Here is a 15774-nt window from a genome sequence, read left to right as displayed (position 1 = left end):
GTCAGACCTCTGGCCGGCCGGCCATGAACAACAAAAGCAGAGCTGGGGAGCATCTGCTGCTTCTGTCTAGAGAGGAGGCTAAAGAACGGAGAATCTGCAGGGATTCCGCATTTGACTTGTTGATGTTGCCCTTGTCCATTCACGGCACAGACAGAGTCCACGGACTGAGTCCTCTTCCCTGACACGAATAAACAGATAGAAAGGGAACAGAAGAGAACAAAGGCACCATTTCAATCCATAAACCCCAAGCCTAATTATACAGCAGCAAGTCTATTACAAGTGAGGACAAAAAGTACAAAACGAGATTATATACAAAAGTTAACAATGCCTGCACTGCTTGCTACAGTATTCCTACACTGAAAAATCTAAATTAGGGTCCATGTGGTTCCATGTACCTAAATTAACATTTTGTACATGTAAATTCCTGTGACTAGAGAAATCACTCCAGCTGGAATGTCTGTCATAACAGATTAGCGCAACCCACGCCTCCATAACGATAATCAATACCTCAAAGGTCATCTGAGTGTGCCGTATTGATCTGTCAGTGCAGATGATATGCATGTGCCTGAATTATGCATTGACAAACTGATGCAAGCCGGCCACATTTCACCTCGCTTAGAGGTCAGCTTGACTCTGTGTTTCACACAGGTCTCTGTCTGGCATGCATGGAAAGGGAGGGAAATATATAGACATTAGAAAGAGAGTAAAGAAATTATTTGGGGTTTAGATTGATGTACGAGCATGTGAAAAATACTACACTGCAAAATCTTGATTGTTAAATTAACAACTTTCACCTGCCGTCATTATAGGCAGAATTTTCCAAATCAATTTCCAAAATAGCCGATCTACTTGAAATCCGTCAGTCATACAACAAAGTATATTAGATTAGATGAAGTGGTTAACACAGTGTAGTTTATTTAAAAAAGACTACCTACCCTGGCCTTCGTCCCTGTTCTGCTCCTAGGCCTGTGTGTGCATTAGACCTCTCAACCAATGCTGCAGGGAATTCATCACCAATTTGAACCACAGCTCAATAAAACCCCTTTTTTATGTGATTTTCTCAGCAGGTCAGTAATCCTGCAAGCCTGGATATTTCTCTCACCCATGTGTTCTACTCTCACTCTTTAAAAAAAAAAGCAATTTCTTCTCTTTCTCCCATGCCCACAACACCATGTTCTCTTGACACGAATATATTACCAACTCCACTGTCTCACACAATGTCCCATCGCCGTTTTCTAAACTGTCTCCCCCATTCTTTCACCCCCTATGCAGTATGCACGTCACCACTGCCTCCCCTTGCTTGGACCCCCTACTGTTATCCCCGTTCTGCCCCCCACTGCCTCCCATTTGGCACTGCTTAACTCAGTCCAGATGCCAGGGTCTAAATGAGATGAAATGAGTAGTGGAGAGAAGATGAGGGGAGAGGAGAAGGAGAAGAGTGGAGAGTTTAATATAAACAGCCTGTGTCCCGTTATATTTGATTTACAACAAGTTATTCTCCCCTCTTCTGTCACTGTGGCCACTGGCCAGTCTGTCTTTTATGAGACCTGAGGGCAGACCCCACAACAACTTAAAAACTGCTCCACATTTATTCAAACCATTCCAGATCAGTCACAGCCCTACAACAGACAAAACATGCAATGCCATTTCAATGTAAAATCTCCCCCGGACCCCGGTATCATGTCCTTGACTGTCTGTCAGAGTCTGTTTCTTAACCCAGATCTTTCATCCATAGTGGCCAATACTCTGAAAAGATGATGCATGATGGTGGAGAGAAATAAATGTCTTCAATCATACTATGATGTGCCTGAAACTGTAAACGTAAAGCAGCTACATCCACAAGAAATACACCAGACCGACAGTTGAGTATGTTCTCCTTAATGGAATCCAGAAGACTCTGCTAAATCTGATTGGCTGCACTGAGATTCCACGCTGACTGTCTGCCTCTGGTTGGCTGTCCTGGGATTTCATGCTGACTGGTGGTGACAGGGGATTCCGGAGTTTTACATTTCCGTACCCAGCAATCTTCAGTCAAGTGCCGACTAGCTGGAGGGGGTGGCCCTTATCGTGTTGGACTATTAAGACTAGATTTGTTTAAAAGAAGGGGTGGGCAGATCATCCGGTCCGGCAAGGAGTGCATGAAGGCAAACCCACTGATTGCTATGCTTACTTGTGCTCATACATATCATTAGAAATAGAAACACAAGCTATTGCATCTGGAGGAATGTTTTGCTTCAGCCTATTAAATGCCTGATTTATACTCTGCATTAGTGTTGCTGGCTGCAAAGAACTGATCTGTTATTTTCGGCCAAGGGACAGTGACCACCGAGTATAGGGGGCACGGTGACACAGTCTGTAGCACTGTTGCCTCACCTGGGTTTGATTCCTACTGGAGACGCTGTGAATGCTGGGGATCACTGCCCATACCCTAGATGGGCTAGGTGGGGTTGGCAAAAGGGCATTTCTTTTCAGTTCATGTTCTCCCCGTGTCCCCTAGGGCAGGTAGTAGGTACACTCATGTTCTCCCTGTGTCCCCTAGGACAGGTAGTAGGTACCCTCATAAAAAACATGCAGTAACACTAGTCTCTAAACTGCCTCCCCCTGGCCAGCCGGGGGGCCTGACGGAGGCGAAAGGAACTGGTTAGAATAATGTGTTCCTTCCACACGCTGCGTCCAACCGGGGAAACCCCCCCCCCCTGTCCGGTGAAAAGAACTGGACTGCTCATGCATTGACGGAAACATGATGAGGTCAGTCCGTTGCTCTCCCCAGGTCGGCAGAGAGAGTGTAGCGCCCAGGATACAGTCAGTGTCAATTGTCTAGTGACTAGACAATTGACACTGGGTGAAAAGTTACCAAAATGAGTTACCAAAATCATTAGAAGATACAGAGTATAAATTGAGCTTAACAGCAAACTGACCTGTGCAGCTGTCCAGGTTGGTCTCACGCTAAGGAAACACTTCCTCTCTTTGAGCTAGCACACATACATTCACAGACACAATCTGAAGATGTTGGCCGGTGTTTGTGTGTGTGTCTGTCGGGGGGGGGGGGGGGGGGGGGGATCAGGAAGTGAAGGAGGCAGACAGAGGGTATATTGTACACACTCACTCATGTGGGCCACTCTGCTCTAAAAACACTTCCCAAACACATGACTCCATTGTGGCACCAGAATACTCACTCTGATGCACACACTGCACTGCACCAAGTTCATGCTTAGCACTACGTCACACACACACACACACACGTGGTCAACACAAAGCATAGGGACACATTTAACCTAGCCTCCATGCCACAATGACAAGTCTCATGACATTTGGATGATGCCATTTTAGAAAGCAATTCAGTTTTCTTGTGCCATGCCGTATTGAGCTACATAGGGTAGGTATGTTTCAATGTATTTTTGCATGAATAAAAGCGTGCAATGAAATTATCATCACAATCAATATTGTAGCCTTGCATCGATCACAAATGTGCAGGTTTAATGAGAGAGACAATTAAGTACTATGCATGACGACACATAGAGCAAATCTAGTAGATTGTGCAGCACCGACGTGGGACAAAATTAGCTATTTAATAGCAGCACATTAGGAGCTTTCTGTTTGGTGAAATGAGGGGGAGATCTACTGCAGTCATATTCCCTGTGGTGCTCCTCACAGAATATCACACCAAGGAGAATGAACTCAACTCACACATTTAGCTGGCTTTGAAGATGGAGCTTTTATAACATTGCTTGAACAAAAGTGATTGGGTTACACTTTACAGTCTGACTCTGACATCCCATGAATCGAATGACATGAAGGACTACATGCATACAATTTAGTTTGGACGCTATATCACGCCGAACTAAGCAACAGCCAACCATATGGATCAAAGTATATTTCCCTCCCAGTGCACCCCCCTTGGAAGGAACATTTGAATGGTTTCCCTCAGATGAAATCTAACTTACATATGGAGTCATTCAGCAGTGACCAGGGGCAGACTGGAAGGTAAAAATAGAGTAAAAACAAACAGAGAAAAGCTGAACCTGGCCAATAGAGAACATACAGCCAAGGTCTACTGTTCCTGCCTCCCCCCCCACCCCCCCATCTCTCTTTCCATCTGTACCTCCCTCCTTTCTCCGCTTCTGCGTCTCTCTTCTCTTCTCTCCCTTTCGTCCTTTTGTTCTCTCCTTCTCACCCTCTCTCCAGTCCCGTCACTCCCCATGGCCGCCCAGGCATCCATCAGTCTGCAGTTTAGACTGCAGACTGGGACACAAACAGTATCCAGGGCCAACACCAAACACAAAGTCCACTCGTACTGCAGCTTGTCCACAATGACATGTCCCTGGTTCTTGGTCCATCCTGGCCAAGTAATGTTTCGATTGAAGTCGAAATAAAAACATAGCTAAATTGTATACATGGTTACACAATACATGTGCAGTAGGATTGTCTTCCCCATGAACTACAGACAGACCACAACTACACAGGTCTACTCGTGGATGTAACATCATGTCGTAACAATGTCGTAATTATTAGAGTATCTCCGCCAAGCCGTAACAGCTAGGGCAGGAATAATGTTTTCGCCAATGGCCATCTCTGTATGTGTCTGAGCACTGAGCTGCACATTTCAGGCAACGCTGGACCGACACGGCGTGAAACGTTGCACACACAAATCCCAGTAGGCCAAGGAAAGACCTCCACACATTGTTTTTAATTGGCCTCGTGGTGACGTTATAACAGGCCACCTTTTGAACTATAACTCTTGAACCATACCACAGAAGGTCATACTATATATATATAAGATAAATCCCTGCATTGCTTGGCTAATCTTTACCCCATTTTTCTACTAGTGTTCTAGAGCCCATATACTGTATCTAGAGTCCGAAGAGTTCAGGGCCAGGCCGCTACGTGCATGGCCCTCACTCCTACATACACCATATATGCCTATAACGGACATATCGGAAGCTTATGTCTTGAGTCAGAGTGACGTGGATGTGGCCCACCTGCCGATCCTCCCTCCCAATTTAGCCACTTTTAATATAGGATAATTACTAAGGCACACAGTCCTCCAGCGCTAGTCACTTGAGTGACGGCCGAATGCACAGAGCTTTTATAATAATAAAAAAAAGAAAAAACACACTTTCCATAACCCAAAAATCAGGAAGCAAAATATGAGAGTTGGCCTTTACCTGTATCTCACAGAGAATGGAATTACATCAAGGTCATTTCATGTTTGTGACAATATTCACAGTAAACTAATATGTTCATTTATCCATTTGTAACGGCAGAGAGTGTACAAGTGTAACCAAATGGGCCCATAACTCTAAGGGGTCCGTTTGGTTACATTTGTACACTGACTTAAATGAAAACTGAGGCTTTTACTGTGTAGCCTCTGGCCTTGGTAGTATTTTGTCCATACCAGCATTGGAGCCAGGGTCAAGCCTTGCTTCTCTCCCTGTGTAGTAAGTGCACCAGCCAGCCAGCACTGTTGGACCACAACAGTACCAGCCTCAAACCTGGCGTGCACACTTAGTGGGAACGTTTCGTCACCCATGTCGCTTTGCCTGGCTGAGTTTCATCCTTTTTTCCCCCTGCCCTGCTTTTCAGGCCGCTCTCCCTGGTGCCGTTGAATGACAGGGAAGGACAGAGGAATGAGCCAGGCTACACAGTAAAATCCTCAGCGTTCATTTAACTCTGAGGGTGCACGAATATAACCAATCTACCCATTACGGGTCCACAGAGAATTGTATAGTGTCGCTCTTGTCCACAGCCAACCGAAACCCAGACACAAGACACTCAAAGCCCATTTCTCTCAATAGACGTATAAAACTTTATATAGCTTCTATCAAAACAACAAACATGACGTGTGGTGGTGTATCAAATATAAAAGTGCCATGTGAAATAACAAGGCGGGGACCAATGGTCTCATGGTCTCTGACATCATGTGGGAAAGACTGAAATTGCAGATTGGTGGGATGGTGGATCTGAAATTATGAGTTCACATGGGATAAGAATTAATTTAAAAAAAAGTCCATGGCCAACTGGCAGCGTGCACAAATAATTTGGCACTGATCGGCCGAGTGGTTTGTGAGATTAGCCGTGGACAGACAGACACACGAACGCTCTTCTATGTGGCTCGCCCCTTAGGAGCCACACCATGAAAACAGATTTTACATTTCAAAAAGGTTTAATTATGTAAATTATGGCCTGATAACTTCCACTTAATGCCAGTGCAAAGCAAAAAAGTATTGTTAGATTTCAGCAAAATAATTGCTTAACTTTGAAGCTGGAGTTATAGCAATGCTACCTCAGAATTTGTAAATATTGTATTTATTTACATATAAATTAATATACTGTGAAATTTTATATTCAGATTTCCTTCGGGCTAATTTTTCTATTGGAAAGTATCAGTTCTTGCACCTAAACGACACTAGTCCATATCTCCCTTGTTACAAGACTCTCTTGTCTCAATCTGGCTTTAAGTCGTCTCCTCTCTTTTTTAATCTGTGCCTGCCCTTCATGACTAATTCATCATGAGATGAAATCAATCAGGGTTCGCAGCTTTTCACCCTCGCAGCTTTCACCAGCTTCCCCAGTCGATCCATTTCATAGAAAGAGCAGGTGGTCTCCATGTACATGAAAGTGGAACGTGGCCTGTGGTATCCAGGCTCATATTCATATCTGCCACTCAAAAGCTGTGGTTCAGGATGTAAAATGTATATTACTTTCACAGATCCAGTACACAAATAGAGAAGGACATTCAGAAAGCCATACTAGGGCTGGGGAAAATATTGATTATATCAATATTTATGAGACTAGATATCATCTGGGATTCTTTTTATTTGTAATAGTGATTTGGCATAACTACTGTCTTTTCCTGGTTTAACACACTTTTCCTGGTTTAACACACAATACAGTTGAGAGCCATACAGGTAGCAATGAGACGAAAGGCAGACAAGTGGCTGAAGTGGTTTCTTTAACTTCTTTCAAATCTGTGTTATGGTGAACAGTACTTGTTTTAATTACTTTAAGCGTGGCAATTAATTCACTATGTTGGAAGGGAGAGAGCTGCCAAGTTCCCAACATCAGGGGCAATGCAGTCTTGGATTTGAATTTGATTTGTTGTTTACAGTGAATTGTCAATTTATCTGCTGACAGTATTTTTGTCAGCGTTTCATTTCCTCACTCTGTTAGTCTGTTCTCTCTAGTTAGCTTTGTAATCACAGCCATGAGACTAGTCTTATCTTTCCATTTGATTGATAATCTGATTCAATGCTGAGCTGACAACTAAAGCCTTTCTTCCTGAATGTATAATGACAAATAACAGAGAATATGATCTAATGGGAATGTTAATCCAATAGAGAAATTAAGGCAATCATACCCATTACGTATGTTTGTCTGATGTTAGTTGGCCAAATGAGCAGGTTTAGCCCTCTCAGAACTGGGGTATGAAGCACTGCAGTACCAAGTCAGGCATCTATGCTTATATATTAATTATAATACATTTTATTTATATTGCACTTTACATTTTAAATAAATCTGTGCAACAGTACAAATAAAACATTAGCATAATTAAAAACAAACCCAAGGGACAGAATCACTGACCACATTGGACCATCTCGTCTGCACATACTGTACAATGTACATGCTACATACACACACACCTCTATTCAAGGACTGCAGTGGCAGTAGTGGAGAAAGAGCGGAAAATGCAAGGTTACAGTATATCTTTGAACTTGCTATAATCAGGACTGACCATAGCAGGACTGACCATAGCAGTACTGCTGCGGCACCTGTCACTGGACTCAGCAAAGAAGGGTGGGGGGGGGGGGGGGGGGGGGTAGCTGTAAACTAGGCTAACTGCTGACCTAGCTACTGTACAGTCGTTTCTAACACTAGGCTATTGTTAAAACAACGGTAGATCAAATGCTTGCTAACCCTTTACATTCCATAGATTTGCATCATGCATGTGATGATGAGAAGTAAACATTGTTCCTGACTGTATTACACTGAGGCCCCCTTTCCACCGGTTGGTTCCCAATGGGAACCGGTTCAGTTATTTTTGGTTCTTAGTCCATGAGCCAGAGCTCCAAAATTGAAACGTTAATTATGAATTGTTATCACACGAAGACAATGGTTTATTGTATTACAAAAACATTTTACATGTTTAAATATGCAAATGAGGCATTATGTAGGAAAATATGCAAAATAATCGAAAATATGAAAAAGCTACTACTGTGGAATGGTTATCATGTATAAATGTACTTGTATTGATCCTATAAACAATTTAATATAGGTCTAGTTTTTCCCACCAATTTGGGAGCTCTGGCTCTAAGAACCAAAAAGAACTGAACCGGTTCCCATTGAGAACCAACCGGTGGAAAGGGGGTCTGAGGGTAGAACACCTTTTTACTGACAGCTTTCTCACTCCAGGCTCCACTCCAGCCAGAGCCTGCTGTTTGAGAGCTGGTGTAAACAGTCCATGCTGTGGACAATGATACGTTATCACTCACTGTACATTATCCTAAATGCTAAATCATAATCTTCATTCACGATCCGCAGGCTCAATGAAAATGACTTTTAACTGGTCTTTCCATAACTGGTCTTCCATGCCTGAAGGCTGAGACTTTGCCGACTATTACCAGGCCTATAATCACAGTCAAAACACCTAGAGTTTTTTGTCATTAATCACCATAATCACAATGATCCTATCATAATTGTCTCCACCAGGCCGAAGGCATGTGGGGAGAGTATGTTTTGCACTCCGTCCGTCCGTGTGTGTGTCCGTGTGTGTGTGTGTCCGTGTGTGTGTCCGTGAACAGCTAATCTCGGCCACCGTTAACCCGGTCGATGCCATATTTTGCACACACACTCCCTGGATGCCAACCATGAACCTCTGCCCCAAACTTTCCAGAACGGCCTGTTATAGCGCCACCAGGAGGCCGCTTTGTGCAAAACAAGTTTTTCAATGCCATATTTTGCACACACACTCCCTGGATGCCAACCATGAACCTCTGCCCCAAACTTTCCAGAACGGCCTGTTATAGCGCCACCAGGAGGCCGCTTTGTGCAAAACACGTTTTTGCACAGTACACCTACAGATTTTGTCCAAACATCACGCAAATTGGTACACAGTCTCTCTAGAGCCATTCAACGAAACGGGTCTTTCAGATTTATCAGACTCCATCCTGATTGGTTAAGATTGGCTTCCAAAGTTCACAGGAGTGCTCAGTTTCAAACAAAATGCTGCAAATCATGAACACATCGCGTGATTTCCGTGAAATTGTGCACCCACATTCCCACTAGGCCGAGGACGAAATGCCACATGAACAATTTCAACTCAGCCTCAAGGTGGCGCTATAACTGGCCGAAAAGTGTTTTTACCTCTAACTGCACGGATCTGTGGATAACCTGGTGGAGACCTGTGCCCGGAAGGGCACTTTTTCTAGTTATATTTATTTTCATTGTAATTAATGCAAAAAACAATAACAAATAGGTCATCCCTAAACAGACAGTCTTCTTTTTTCCTCACTTACACCCTACAATTACAGCTGCTGGGCCTATTTATAAAGCCATAAACTTGGTTTGCCCACATTGAATGAGCCATGTTGCCAGGGCCAAAATCAAGCATTCTGTGTCTCTCTCTCACACACATAAAATCCCGTGGGATTGTTCACAAACCATCCACCCATGCCATCTCACCACCCCCCATATGACACACCCAACAGCATTCCTGACTGTCACACTGCTGGACTTCAGTGCCCACATATGGGATTATGGCACATTTACGTGACACACAAATCTTGTCAAGTCTTGCCAATCCTGAGTCCCACTTCTCCCTTGTGATCTCCTCTTCTTGTCTCTCCCATCCATTCATCTATTCCCATTTACTCAAAAACAGGGCTCAAAACTAGGGATGGGATGATATACGAGGTTATCTCAAAATTGCGTGTGTGATGTAACTGGGCTCTACGCTGGCTGGTACAGTTTACATTTGAAATAGAATCTAGGCCTCCACACTTGTACAGCACAAGGTTACTCAGTTTATCCACCACAAATCAAGCTGCATCGGACGTGGAAAGTGTATGGATTCAATAATACTAATGAACAACATTTTGTGTTCGATTCTCGAGCCCGGCAGACCTTTGTTTTTTGGGACCGACCCAGATCACAGATTGTTTTTCTCATGATCGGCCGATACCGATCTTGTGTGTAAGGGGAAAATTTGTCAAAACTGTTCCTGTGTGTGGAGAGGATGGGGAGAATGTTTAGGCCTGTCACAAAGATGCAAAATGATATTATACTATATATATATATATATATATATATATATCTACCAAATAAAATAAAAATCACACCCATGTGAAGTAAGTGGTGCAACTCCGTGTGGGGGTCCCCGGGGGGGTTCCAGACCCACAGGAATGCACCCAGGGTGCCGGCCCGATTCCGGCGAGCCGCCCCGCGTCCGAAACGGTTGAGAAATGACAAAGTTACCGTGTGTCAGACGCACCCACACACCCACCCACACACAGTCACTTAAGGAAGTGGTTGCACCACTTAAAAGGGGAGAGAGATTCTACAGTATAGTGTGCACTTTACTAGCTGTCCATCTGTCTGTTTTAGCCCATTATAGACAACAAAAATCAGCTGGGAATGCTATGATGCGCAAACCAGATTCGATACTTCTTTATCAGTGGTTGAGTCTTATTCAAGCTTGGGTTCCGAATTCCGACATAGACGGCGCTAACAATACATACAATATGTGTAAGAGCCATATAATCTGGGTTTTTACAACAGTGTAACAAAAGAAGGACAACACATAACCCAGCCCATCCCAGTGTTCTTGGTCAGTAATACTGTGTAAGCAACAGAAGGGTAGAGAAATCCTCACAATAAGCAGGTTGGTACATAGATTCACAGGTCTTTACATGTCTGTGGATTTTTTTTGCCAGATTCTCAGAAAGCAGGCCTGCCACACTGCCACTGCACCTTATAAAGTTGTGTGAACTTCATTCAATGCTCTATCAAGGCACACTGTACTCTGATCCAAGTCCAACCTGCCAGACAACAACAGACAATGTCTACTCATTCCTTGAAGGTTTGAGGAAGGGCTGCGGCCTGAAACGTTACCACTTCAGTAAAAGAAATATTTAGAAGCAGAAAATGGTGGGCAGATTCTTCTCATTTCTTAATTTGAGCAGAACAGGCCTTGGCCATCATTCAAAGCAGGCTGCCTTCAGTGGTCCCTTTCTCTTCATGTACAAAGAACAAATACCTGCCGTCAACTCCAATAATAATGGATACATGACAGTAACACGCCTGGATCAACCTATGCCGGCCTGCGTGTGCACTTGTATGCATAAATATATCCAGGCAGAATGATATGAGGGCCGTATTGGCCCCAGATAGCTGAGATAAGTGCTGAAGCAGGGGTTTACAGTACCATGGGACGGCAGGTGCATCATTTCACAAGTAGCCTAGATATATTCCTGACCATGTACACCAGCTGTAGATAAACAAGCAAAGAATGCGTCCAGGGGACTAATTCATATGTTTTAGATTCATATGATGACAGGCAATTGAGATCATGCACAGTTTCAAGCTGTTTTGGATAATCCTAACACTTTTTAAATGCGCTAAACACAATTTGTTGACAGAAAAACTGCAGCCTCTGCAACACTGCCAACATTTTCAGCAGTGCAACACAACAAAAACGGACTTGCAGATCACTCAAAGATAATGGGAAAACAAAGGGAATTTAACTAGCCACAATACACTCCAGAGTCAAGCCCATATTGTAATGCATTACATGCCAATAACTAAAAATACATCGCATGGATGCAACTGGGACTTATCCTCCGTGATGTATCCTGAGGTCAACGGGGTTTCGGGTCTACCAACAATCCAACATCATACGGGTCACTCAAGCGACCCAGCCGGGGTTGATCAAATCCCGACTTGTGTCCCAGTAGCTACCCTCGATCAGTGCATCAGGGAATGAGCAAGGCCACACAATCCGTTGCTCCGGAACTACTCTGCCGGGACTGGGAGAACCAGATTCTGGCGCGTGGAAGGACTAGGCTCTGTGGGTTGACTCCAGTCCGGGCCCCTCCTACGTCTCACCAGGTCCACTCCTGCCACCTGAAGGCTGAAACCACCAGTAATACTAGTCTAAAACACATTTCAGTTTGATCAAGCCTCAGCCGAGTCAGCTACCCGTATATATCTAGCCTAATAAAAGGCTGCTGCTCAATCATTATTATTCATTAAGATTGAATTTATAAATAATAGATGTGGTAATAGGAAGACTAGAGGCAAAATGTGCAATAAAGATATTTTGAGATGAACTGTTTTGATTGAAATATGTATTAAACTTGGACTATGCTTTTAGCTACAGTACAGTAACTGTATCCTGGTATTTAGTAGCCTTAACAAAGGATAATAGGATAGCTAGCCTGAGCTTAGCATAGAATCACCAATTAATGTCAAACATCACTTATCAAAATAAATAAATTAAAAAAATAGGAACACGGCATCTGCCACCTGCTAATATCTCCAAGTACCAGTGGCGTATCCAGGAATTATTTTGGGCAGGCAAGATATGTGTTAATTGTCGTTTCCCCGCGCAAAATCGTAGCACTAAAGGTTTTCAAAGGGATATACCTGCCAGACGAGTAGGATACAAAGGCTGAAAGGCATGCATTTACATTCCAATGGGTGATTGGGGGTCACGCTCTACCGCAACGGTAATAGTTCTCAGGTCTTGTTTTTGTCCTCTTTTTCCTCATTGTATGGATTTTGGCCAGGCCAGAAATGGATTTGGACAGGCGGACGCCTGCCCTTGCCTTATTGTAGATAGTTCTGCCATGGATTTTTACTCGAGTCGTGACTCATAAAAAATGGTCACAAAAGGGTCCAGACCCACTATTTGGGAAACAGTGGAATAAATGCCATTCCAGCAGGCTCAAAGGGGGGCACAAAAATGAGCACCCCCCCATCCATCTCTGTATCTACACAGAACCAGGCTGCATGATTCCTGCTTGAACAGGCCTGCTTGAACAGGCAGTATAAACAGGGCTATTGAAAACAACTATTTTTTACTTTGCCATCTTTTAACATACCGTTTTTCCACAAAACAGCATCCACAGGAGTGGACCAATTACAACTTATGGCAAAGCTTCTAAAAATGGAACGTAGCTTTTTCATTAAGTCTCAGGACACACGTGACCACACACACACACACACACCCCTGTCACCTGTCAGTCTGTCAGTGGGCACTGGGACTGAGGAGTCCAAACCATCAGCCTCCATATGGCCATTTTCTTTTTAAGACCAAAGAAAGGCTTTGTTCGGATTGGGTTTGAGTAGAGAGCCCTGCCTGCCTGCCTTCACTCTGCTTTGGATCAAGGAATATTTAAAAAAAATAAAACAGCAACAAATATCGATCACATCCTTCTAATTCAGACTGTAATTAACACACCAAGACCTTACACACCAAGATCTCTGAGTTAGTGTATGTGTCTACTCTGCTTACAGTCTCACAGTAGTTTCAGTTTGAGGGACATAACTCCTTCATTTTTGAGTAAAGGCTTACTCAATGTGCATTGTGCAACAACTAACGTAATCCTGAAAAGATACATAAAGATACAATGCACAGCACTATATCTAGCAGGATATTATAGCAGCCATTCTTCTTCTATGCTCCAACTTGTACCAATATTCAAGCCATGCTTGCACATGGATCACATCAACATCAGAATCAGTGTATAGATGAACATAATGTCACATAGAGGGATTTAACTAGTCTGTGCATACAACATAGGCCTGGCCAACAGAGCTAAGAGCCTGTCTGGAGGGAAGTGTAAATACATTATTTCATCAAGAGGAAATGTCTTGGTAAATGTTACCGCCGCACTGATGCCACTGCAACAACACGCCACAATATATAGACCAAATAAAGAGCAAAACAGAGAGGAGCTTTGAAGTGAAATCCATGTAAACCTAATTGTACTGTTCCTATTTGGAGCTTTATGACGTGATTAGTTTTTTCCACCACCCAGACATTAGTCATGTGCTGTAGCTACTAGAGCTGGAAATGGCAGTTCCACTGTGTGTGTGTGTGTGTGTGTGTGTGTGTGTGTGTGTGTGTGTGTGTGGTACAAGCTTATGCCACCTGCCTAATATCTCCAAGTACTAGAAAGTGAAATGTATAGGCCTACTGTGTAATTTGTTGCACTCTTGTATCCCATATCATGATGGCAACTTAAAAATAGTACAGTGCATTAGTGTTTTCAAAAACAAAGCCCCAGAGGTAGGTCAATGTTATTTCAGACTTTTCTTCACTTAATGCTAACCACAGGGGTTTATCATAGTTCACAGCAATCATCACAAACTCTACAATTACAGTCTGACAATTACTCTAACTCCAAAATGTAAAAATCCAAATGTCAAACACCATTTATTTCCAATTAGACTTGAAATGCTTGTCTACATCAAACTCAACACCCTGAACGTTTCTGGATTTCAACTGTAGTCTACTTTGAAAATTATGCCAAAGGGAGTCTCTTTCACGTCTTTGTATGACGTTATAGTCACATTAACATGAAGCAGGGCTTAGCAGGCTATGGGGACATCACTGCAATAACGTCATTGCAACAAGTTAGCCTACATTCTCAACTTACTCACAAACCATTAAGGTAAATGTTGTAGGACGAGTCCGTTTTGTCTAACCTTAATTACTGTCTGTCACTCAGTAGACTGAGTCGTATACGCTTAACACATAAAAGTATGGTCATACATTACATACTAATCTTTGGATAAATCAATCAAAAGCCTTCTAAAATAGGCTAAAATGTTAAGACAAAACTGTGCTGCTTGGAGCAATAGAACATAATGTATATTTTGACAAGTTCATTGGCTTGCTTGTCTAGCCCAAACAAGCACGTACAGCGAGATAAGCAACTTTTTATATATTTACCTTTCTCCGTCGTCTTTCTCATTGCCTTGGAATAATCCTTTATTGCATTATCCGCGATATGACTGACTGAAAATTCTGGTCGCCGTTTCCAAGGTCTTTTTTCTTGTTCTTCTCTTTTGGTGAAATCAAGTCACAGTAACCTCCTCAGTACTATAGCAGACAGGCTAACAACGGACTATAGTACAGACCAGAGCAGACGTTACCGTTCCAGACAAAGATCAACACTGACTGAATGTTACTGAATCAGTGTGAAACCGGCTTGGGAAAGAATGACCCTACTAAAACGTTATCCTTACCTACTTGCCATCTCATTGTCTATGCTAATTGAAGATCAGTTCTCTTTGAAATGAAAGAGGATCAAAGGAAAGGTACATCCTTCCAAGAGAGTACTGATTGGTTATAGATCAGCTAGCTGCTAGCCCGTCGCTACTTCCTTTCTCTTGGCTAAATAATTGCAGCAGGCTGTGTGTGTGCTGTACGCGGTGGAGAGAGAAAAAAAGTTGACAAAAAGCCGCAAGCGAGCTGCTGTACAATGAATTCACCCTGTTGCACCAGCTCATTTGTTGAAACAGGGCGCCACCCACTGGATAGAAGAAGCAATTGCACATGTACGCTATTATTTGGAACATCTTATCATCTGCTTCAGTGTCTCCTTTTAACCAGCAGGTGCTGACTCCTCACCAATAAATATGCATGAGGCGAATAAAGGTTACACTTCCAACATATCGGATAGTGTGCCCAGATGTAGCCCATTGAGCTTCTTAACTCATTGGACTGCAATGATTTTGGTTACATGATTATCAGCTTATATATTGTAGCAA

At 43.1% G+C, this 15774-nt stretch overlaps 1 protein-coding gene across 1 annotated transcript in view; it reads right to left on the bottom strand.

Annotated features, from left to right (window-relative positions):
* LOC310860729 (myosin IXB) overlaps positions 1 to 15392 on the bottom strand; it is an 82017-nt gene extending 66625 nt beyond the window's left edge. The window contains 1 exon segment of the mRNA XM_083767849.1: positions 14954 to 15392. The gene's annotated coding sequence lies outside the window, so the exon portion shown is untranslated.
* Between the last annotated feature and the right edge of the window lie 382 nt (positions 15393 to 15774).

The sequence above is a fragment of the Protomyctophum parallelum genome (genome assembly GCF_964188405.1).
Source record: "Protomyctophum parallelum genome assembly, chromosome: 6".
NCBI classification, from domain to species: Eukaryota; Metazoa; Chordata; class Actinopteri; order Myctophiformes; family Myctophidae; genus Protomyctophum; species Protomyctophum parallelum.
Note: the sequence above shows the minus strand (reverse complement) of the source record. Positions and strands in the feature narration are given on the sequence as shown.